Source organism: Schistocerca gregaria, unplaced genomic scaffold, assembly GCF_023897955.1.
Source record: "Schistocerca gregaria isolate iqSchGreg1 unplaced genomic scaffold, iqSchGreg1.2 ptg000387l, whole genome shotgun sequence".
In the NCBI taxonomy this organism is placed as follows: domain Eukaryota; kingdom Metazoa; phylum Arthropoda; class Insecta; order Orthoptera; family Acrididae; genus Schistocerca; species Schistocerca gregaria.
Window position 1 is genome coordinate 2373606 of NW_026061829.1, and position 9420 is coordinate 2383025.

Consider the following 9420-nt stretch of genomic DNA (forward strand, 5'->3'; position numbering starts at 1 on the left):
AGAATCGTAAGGTCCTAGCTCATGTCCAAGGCACCAAAGCCGGCTAAAAAGTCAATAATCGATACCTAAAACTTGAATTGTACTACTTCTTGCTTGCTATTACATCAACTTAGAAGCTTCATCTGCGTTCAATCATGGTGCTTTTAGTGTCTCCGCATACCGCAGCACGCGACATAGCTTTGCAGACGATAAGTACAACCGTTTCAGAGAGGAGAGCGGCCAATGTGACGATCTGGCTTTAAATCGATTCGATAACAAATGACGAAAACGGACGGATTTCTTAGGCTTTTACTACATATGAACACTTGTCACATTCTCCCGTGCAATTCGGCTGCTAGTCCTTCTTTCATGCAGAATCTTAAGGTCCTAGCTCATGTCCAAGGCACCAAAGCCAGTTAAAAAGTCAATAATCTATACCTAAAACTTGAATTGTACTACTTCTTACTGGTTATTACATCAACTTAGAAGCTTCATCTGTGTTCTACTATGGTGCTTTTAGTGTCTCCGCATAACGCAGCACGCGACATAGCTTTGCAGACGATAAATACAACCGTTTCAGAGAAGAGGGGATAATGTGACGATCTGGCTTTAAGTCGATTCGATAACAAATGACGAAAACGGACGGATTTCTCATATTTTTACTACATATGAACACTTTTCACATTCTCCCATGCAACTCGGCTGCTAGTCCTCCTTTCATGCAGAATCTTAAGGTCCTAGCTCATGTCCAAGGCACCAAAGCCAGCTAAAAAGTCAATAATCGATACACACAACTTGAATTGTACTACTTCTTACTGGCTATTACATCAACTTAGAAGCTTCATCTGTGCTCTACTATGGTGCTTTTAGTGTCTCCGCATACCGCAGCACGCGACATAGCTTTGCAGACGATAAGTACAACCGTTTCAGAGAGAAGAGCGGCCAATGTGACGATCTTGCTTTAAGTCGATTCGATAACAAATGACGAAAACGGACGGATTTCTCAGGTTTTTACTACATATGAACACTTTTCGCATTCTTCCATGAAACTCGGCTGCTAGTCCTCCTTTCATGCAGAATCTTAAGGTCCTAGTTCATGTCCAAGGCACCAAAGCCAGCTAAAAAGTCAAAAATCGATACCTAAAACGTAAATTGTACTACTTCTTACTGGCTATTACATCAACTTAGAAGCTTCATCCATGTTCTACTATGGTGCTTTTAGTGTCTCCGCATACCGCAGCACGCGACATAGCTTTGCAGACGATAAGTATAACCGTTTCAGACAGAACTGCAGCCAATGTGATGATCCTGATTTAAGTAGATTCTATAACAAATTATGAAAACGGACGGATTTCTCAGGTTTTTACTACATATGATCACTTTTGACATTCTCCCGTGCAACTCGGCTGCTAGTCCTCCTTTCATGCTGAATCTTAAGGTCCTAGCTCATGTTCAAGGCACCAAAGCCGGCTAAAAAGTCAATAATCGATACCTAAAACATGAATTGTACTACTTCTTACTTGCTATTACATCAACTTAGAAGCTTCATCTGTGCTCTACTATGGTGCTTTTAGTTTCTCCGCATACCGCAGCACGCGACATAGCTTTGCAGACGATAAGTACTACCGTTTCAGAGAGAAGATGGGCCAATGTGACGATCTAGCTTTAAGTCGATTGGATATCAAATGACGAAAACGGACGTATTACTCAGGATTTTTACTACATTTGAACACTTGTCACATTCTCCCGTGCAACTCGGCTGCTAGTCCTTCTTTCATGCAGAATCTTAAGGTCCTAGCTCATGTACAAGGCACCAAAGCCAGCTAAAAAGTCAATAATCTATACCTAAAACTTGAATTGTACTATTTCTTACTGGTTATTACATCAACTTAGAAGCTTCATCTGTGATCTACTATGGTGCTTTTAGTGTCTCCGCATAACGCAGCACGCGACATGGCTTTGCAGACGATAAGTACAACCGTTTCATAGAAGAGGGGCCAATGTGACGATCTGGCTTTAAGTCGATTCGATAACAAATGACGAAAACGGACGGATTTCTTTAGGTTTTTACTACATATGAACACTTTTCACATTCTCCCGTGCAACTCGACTGCTAGTCCTCCTTTCATGCAGAATCTTAAGGTCCTATATCATATCCAAGGCACCAAAGCCAGCTAAAAATCAATAATCGATACCTAAAACTTGAATTGTACTACTTCCTGCATGCTATTACATCAACATAGAAGCTTCATCTGTGTTCTACTATGGTGCTATTAGTGTCTCCGCATACCGCAGCACGCGACATAGGTTTGCAGACGATAAGTACAACCGTTTCAGAGAGAAGAGCGGCCAATATGACGATCTGGCTTTGATTCCATACCAAATGACGAAAACAGACGGATTTCTCAGGTTTTTACTACATATGAACACTTTTCACATTCTCCCATGCAACGCGGCTGCTAGTCCTCCTTTCATACTGAATCTTAAGGTCCTAGCTCATGTCCAAGGCATCAAAGCCAGCTAAAAAGTCAATAGTCGATACCTAAAACTTGAATTGTACTACTTCTTACTGGCTATTACATCAACTTAGAAGCTTCATCTGTGTTCCACTGTGCTGATTTTAGTGTCTCCGTATAACGCAGCACGCGACATAGCTTTGCAGACGATAAGTACAACCGTTTCGGAGAGAAGAGCGGCCAATGTGACGATCTGGCTTTAAATCGATTCGATAACAAATGACGAAAACGGACGGATTTCTCAGTTTTTTACTACATATGAACACTTTTCGCATTCTCCCATGCAACTTGGCTGCTAGTCCTCCTTTAATGCAGAATCTTAAGGTCCTAGCTCATGTCCAAGGCACCAAAGCCAGCTAAAAAGTAAATAATCAGTACCCAAAACTTGAATTGTACTACTTCTTACTGGCTATTACATCAACTTAGAAGCTTCATCTGTGTTCTACTATGGTGCTTTTAGTGTCTCCGCATACCGCAGCACGCGACATAGCTTTGCAGACGATAAGTACAACCGTTTCAGAGAGAAGAGCGGCCAATGTGACGATCTGGCTTTAAATCGATTCGATAACAAATGACGAAAACGTACGGATTTCTCAGGTTTTTACTACATATGAACACCTTTCGCATTCTCCCATGCAACTCGGCTGCTAGTCCTACTTTAATGCAGAATCTTAAGGTCCTAGCTCATGTCTAAGGCACCAAAGCCAGCTAACAAGTCAATAATCGATACCTAAAACTTGAATTCTACTACTTCTTACTGGCTATTACATCAACTTAGAAGCTTCATCTGTGTTCCACTGTGGTGATTTTAGTGTCTCCGCATAACGCAGCACGCGACATAGCTTTGCAGACGATAAGTACAACCGTTTCAGAGAGAAGAGCGGCCAATGTGACGATCTGGCTTTAAGTTGATTCCATAACAAATGACGAAAACGGACGGATTTCTCAGGTTTTTACTACATATGAACACTTTTCACATTCTCCAATGCAACTCGGCTGCTAGTCCTCCTTTCATACTGAATCTTAAGGTCCTACCTCATGTCCAAGGCATCAAAGCCACCTAAAAAGTCAATAATCGATACCTAAAACTTGAATTGTACTACTTATACTGGCTATTACATCAACTTAGAACCTTCATCTGTGTTCCACTGTGGTGATTTTAGTGTCTCCGCATAACGCAGCACGCGACATAGCTTTGCAGACGATAAGTACAACCGTTTCAGAGAGGAGAGCGGCCAATGTGACGATCTGGCTTTAAATCGATTCGATAACAAATGACGAAAACGGACGGATTTCTTAGGCTTTTACTACATATGAACACTTGTCACATTCTCCCGTGCAATTCGGCTGCTAGTCCTTCTTTCATGCAGAATCTTAAGGTCCTAGCTCATGTCCAAGGCACCAAAGCCAGTTAAAAAGTCAATAATCTATACCTAAAACTTGAATTGTACTACTTCTTACTGGTTATTACATCAACTTAGAAGCTTCATCTGTGTTCTACTATGGTGCTTTTAGTGTCTCCGCATAACGCAGCACGCGACATAGCTTTGCAGACGATAAATACAACCGTTTCAGAGAAGAGGGGATAATGTGACGATCTGGCTTTAAGTCGATTCGATAACAAATGACGAAAACGGACGGATTTCTCATATTTTTACTACATATGAACACTTTTCACATTCTCCCATGCAACTCGGCTGCTAGTCCTCCTTTCATGCAGAATCTTAAGGTCCTAGCTCATGTCCAAGGCACCAAAGCCAGCTAAAAAGTCAATAATCGATACACACAACTTGAATTGTACTACTTCTTACTGGCTATTACATCAACTTAGAAGCTTCATCTGTGTTCTACTATGGTGCTTTTAGTGTCTCCGCATACCGCAGCACGCGACATAGCTTTGCAGACGATAAGTACAACAGTTTCAGAGAGAAGAGCGGCCAATGTGACGATCTGGCTTTAAGTCGATTCGATAACAAATAACGAAAACGGACGGATTTCTCAGGTTTTTACTACATATGAACACTTTTCACATTCTCCCATGCAACTCGGCTGCTAGTCCTCCTTTCATACAGAATCTTAAGGTCCTAGCTCATGTCCAAGGCACCAAAGCCAGAAAAAAGTTCTATAATCGATACCTATAACTTGAATTGTACTACTTCTTACTGGCTATTACATCAACTTAGAAGCTTCATCTGTGCTCTACTATGGTGCTTTTAGTGTCTCCGCATACCGCAGCACGCGACATAGCTTTGCAGACGATAAGTACAACCGTTTCAGAGAGAAGAGCGGCCAATGTGACGATCTTGCTTTAAGTCGATTCGATAACAAATGACGAAAACGGACGGATTTCTCAGGTTTTTACTACATATGAACACTTTTCGCATTCTTCCATGAAACTCGGCTGCTAGTCCTCCTTTCATGCAGAATCTTAAGGTCCTAGTTCATGTCCAAGGCACCAAAGCCAGCTAAAAAGTCAAAAATCGATACCTAAAACGTAAATTGTACTACTTCTTACTGGCTATTACATCAACTTAGAAGCTTCATCTATGTTCTACTATGGTGCTTTTAGTGTCTCCGCATACCGCAGCACGCGACATAGCTTTGCAGACGATAAGTATAACCGTTTCAGACACAACTGCAGCCAATGTGATGATCCTGATTTAAGTAGATTCTATAACAAATTATGAAAACGGACGGATTTCTCAGGTTTTTACTACATATGATCACTTTTGACATTCTCCCGTGCAACTCGGCTGCTAGTCCTCCTTTCATGCTGAATCTTAAGGTCCTAGCTCATGTTCAAGGCACCAAAGCCGGCTAAAAAGTCAATAATCGATACCTAAAACATGAATTGTACTACTTCTTACTTGCTATTACATCAACTTAGAAGCTTCATCTGTGCTCTACTATGGTGCTTTTAGTTTCTCCGCATACCGCAGCACGCGACATAGCTTTGCAGACGATAAGTACTACCGTTTCAGAGAGAAGATGGGCCAATGTGACGATCTGGCTTTAAGTCGATTGGATATCAAATGACGAAAACGGACGTATTACTCAGGATTTTTACTACATTTGAACACTTGTCACATTCTCCCGTGAAACTCGGCTGCTAGTCCTTCTTTCATGCAGAATCTTAAGGTCCTAGCTCATGTACAAGGCACCAAAGCCAGCTAAAAAGTCAATAATCTATACCTAAAACTTGAATTGTACTATTTCTTACTGGTTATTACATCAACTTAGAAGCTTCATCTGTGATCTACTATGGTGCTTTTAGTGTCTCCGCATAACGCAGCACGCGACATGGCTTTGCAGACGATAAGTACAACCGTTTAATAGAAGAGGGGCCAATGTGACGATCTGGCTTTAAGTCGATTCGATAACAAATGACGAAAACGGACGGATTTCTTTAGGTTTTTACTACATATGAACACTTTTCACATTCTCCCGTGCAACTCGACTGCTAGTCCTCCTTTCATGCAGAATCTTAAGGTCCTATCTCATATCCAAGGCACCAAAGCCAGCTAAAAATCAATAATCGATACCTAAAACTTGAATTGTACTACTTCCTGCATGCTATTACATCAACATAGAAGCTTCATCTGTGTTCTACTATGGTGCTATTAGTGTCTCCGCATACCGCAGCACGCGACATAGCTTTGCAGACGATAAGTACAACCGTTTCAGAGAGAAGAGCGGTCAATGTGACGATCTGGCTTTTAGTCGATTCGATAACAAATGACGAAAACGGACGGATTTCTCATATTTTTACTACATATGAACACTTTTCACATTCTCCCATGCAACTCGGCTGCTAGTCCTCCTTTCATGCAGAATCTTAAGGTCCTAGCTCATGTCCAAGTCACCAAAGCCAGCTAAAAAGTCAATAATCGATACCTAAAACTTGAATTGTACTACTTCTTACTGGCTATTACATCAACTTAGAAGCTTCATCTGTGTTCCACTGTGCTGATTTTAGTGTCTCCGTATAACGCAGCACGCGACATAGCTTTGCAGACGATAAGTACAACCGTTTCGGAGAGAAGAGCGGCCAATGTGACGATCTGGCTTTAAGTCGATTCGATAACAAATGACGAAAACTGACGGATTTCTCAGGTTTATACTACATATGAACACTTTTCACATTCTCCCGTGCAACTCGGATGCTAGTCCTCCTTTAATGCAGAATCTTAAGGTCCTAGCTAATGTCCAAGGCACCAAAGCCAGCTAAAAAGTCAATAATCGATACCTAAAACGTGAATTGTATTACTTCTTACTGGATATTACATCAACTTAGAAGCTTCATCTGTGTTCTACTATGGTGCTTTTAGTGTCTCCGCATACCGCAGCACGCGACATAGCTTTGCAGACGTTAAGTACAGCCGTTTCAGGGAAAAGAGCGGAAAATGTGACGATCTGGCTTTAAGTCGATTCGATAACAAATGACGAAAACGGACGGATTTCTCAGGTTTTTACTACATATGAACACTTCTCACATTCTCCCGTGGAACTCCGCTGCTGGTCCTCCTTTCATGCAGAATCTTATGGTCCTAGCTCATGTCCAAGGCACCAAAGCCAGCTAAAAAGTCAATAATCGATACCTAAAACTTGAATCGTACTAATTCTTACTGGCTATTACATCAACTTAGAAGCTTCATCTGTGTTCTACTATGGTGCTTTTAGTGTCTCCGCATACCGCAGCACGCGACATAGCTTTGCAGACGATAAGTACAACAGTTTCAGAGAGAAGAGCGGCCAATGTGACGATCTGGCTTTAAGTCGATTCGATAACAAATAACGAAAACGGACGGATTTCTCAGGTTTTTACTACATATGAACACTTTTCACATTCTCCCATGCAACTCGGCTGCTAGTCCTCCTTTCATACAGAATCTTAAGGTCCTAGCTCATGTCCAAGGCACCAAAGCCAGAAAAAAGTTCTATAATCGATACCTATAACTTGAATTGTACTACTTCTTACTGGCTATTACATCAACTTAGAAGCTTCATCTGTGCTCTACTATGGTGCTTTTAGTGTCTCCGCATACCGCAGCACGCGACATAGCTTTGCAGACGATAAGTACAACCGTTTCAGAGAGAAGAGCGGCCAATGTGACGATCTTGCTTTAAGTCGATTCGATAACAAATGACGAAAACGGACGGATTTCTCAGGTTTTTACTACATATGAACACTTTTCGCATTCTTCCATGAAACTCGGCTGCTAGTCCTCCTTTCATGCAGAATCTTAAGGTCCTAGCTCATGTCCAAGGCACCAAAGCCAGCTAAAAAGTCAAAAATCGATACCTAAAACGTAAATTGTACTACTTCTTACTGGCTATTACATCAACTTAGAAGCTTCATCTATGTTCTACTATGGTGCTTTTAGTGTCTCCGCATACCGCAGCACGCGACATAGCTTTGCAGACGATAAGTATAACCGTTTCAGACACAACTGCAGCCAATGTGATGATCCTGATTTAAGTAGATTCTATAACAAATTATGAAAACGGACGGATTTCTCAGGTTTTTACTACATATGATCACTTTTGACATTCTCCCGTGCAACTCGGCTGCTAGTCCTCCTTTCATGCTGAATCTTAAGGTCCTAGCTCATGTTCAAGGCACCAAAGCCGGCTAAAAAGTCAATAATCGATACCTAAAACATGAATTGTACTACTTCTTACTTGCTATTACATCAACTTAGAAGCTTCATCTGTGCTCTACTATGGTGCTTTTAGTTTCTCCGCATACCGCAGCACGCGACATAGCTTTGCAGACGATAAGTACTACCGTTTCAGAGAGAAGATGGGCCAATGTGACGATCTGGCTTTAAGTCGATTGGATATCAAATGACGAAAACGGACGTATTACTCAGGATTTTTACTACATTTGAACACTTGTCACATTCTCCCGTGAAACTCGGCTGCTAGTCCTTCTTTCATGCAGAATCTTAAGGTCCTAGCTCATGTACAAGGCACCAAAGCCAGCTAAAAAGTCAATAATCTATACCTAAAACTTGAATTGTACTATTTCTTACTGGTTATTACATCAACTTAGAAGCTTCATCTGTGATCTACTATGGTGCTTTTAGTGTCTCCGCATAACGCAGCACGCGACATGGCTTTGCAGACGATAAGTACAACCGTTTCATAGAAGAGGGGCCAATGTGACGATCTGGCTTTAAGTCGATTCGATAACAAATGACGAAAACGGACGGATTTCTTTAGGTTTTTACTACATATGAACACTTTTCACATTCTCCCGTGCAACTCGACTGCTAGTCCTCCTTTCATGCAGAATCTTAAGGTCCTATCTCATATCCAAGGCACCAAAGCCAGCTAAAAATCAATAATCGATACCTAAAACTTGAATTGTACTACTTCCTGCATGCTATTACATCAACATAGAAGCTTCATCTGTGTTCTACTATGGTGCTATTAGTGTCTCCGCATACCGCAGCACGCGACATAGCTTTGCAGACGATAAGTACAACCGTTTCAGAGAGAAGAGCGGTCAATGTGACGATCTGGCTTTTAGTCGATTCGATAACAAATGACGAAAACGGACGGATTTCTCATATTTTTACTACATATGAACACTTTTCACATTCTCCCATGCAACTCGGCTGCTAGTCCTCCTTTCATGCAGAATCTTAAGGTCCTAGCTCATGTCCAAGTCACCAAAGCCAGCTAAAAAGTCAATAATCGATACCTAAAACTTGAATTGTACTACTTCTTACTGGCTATTACATCAACTTAGAAGCTTCATCTGTGTTCCACTGTGCTGATTTTAGTGTCTCCGTATAACGCAGCACGCGACATAGCTTTGCAGACGATAAGTACAACCGTTTCGGAGAGAAGAGCGGCCAATGTGACGATCTGGCTTTAAGTCGATTCGATAACAAATGACGAAAACTGACGGATTTCT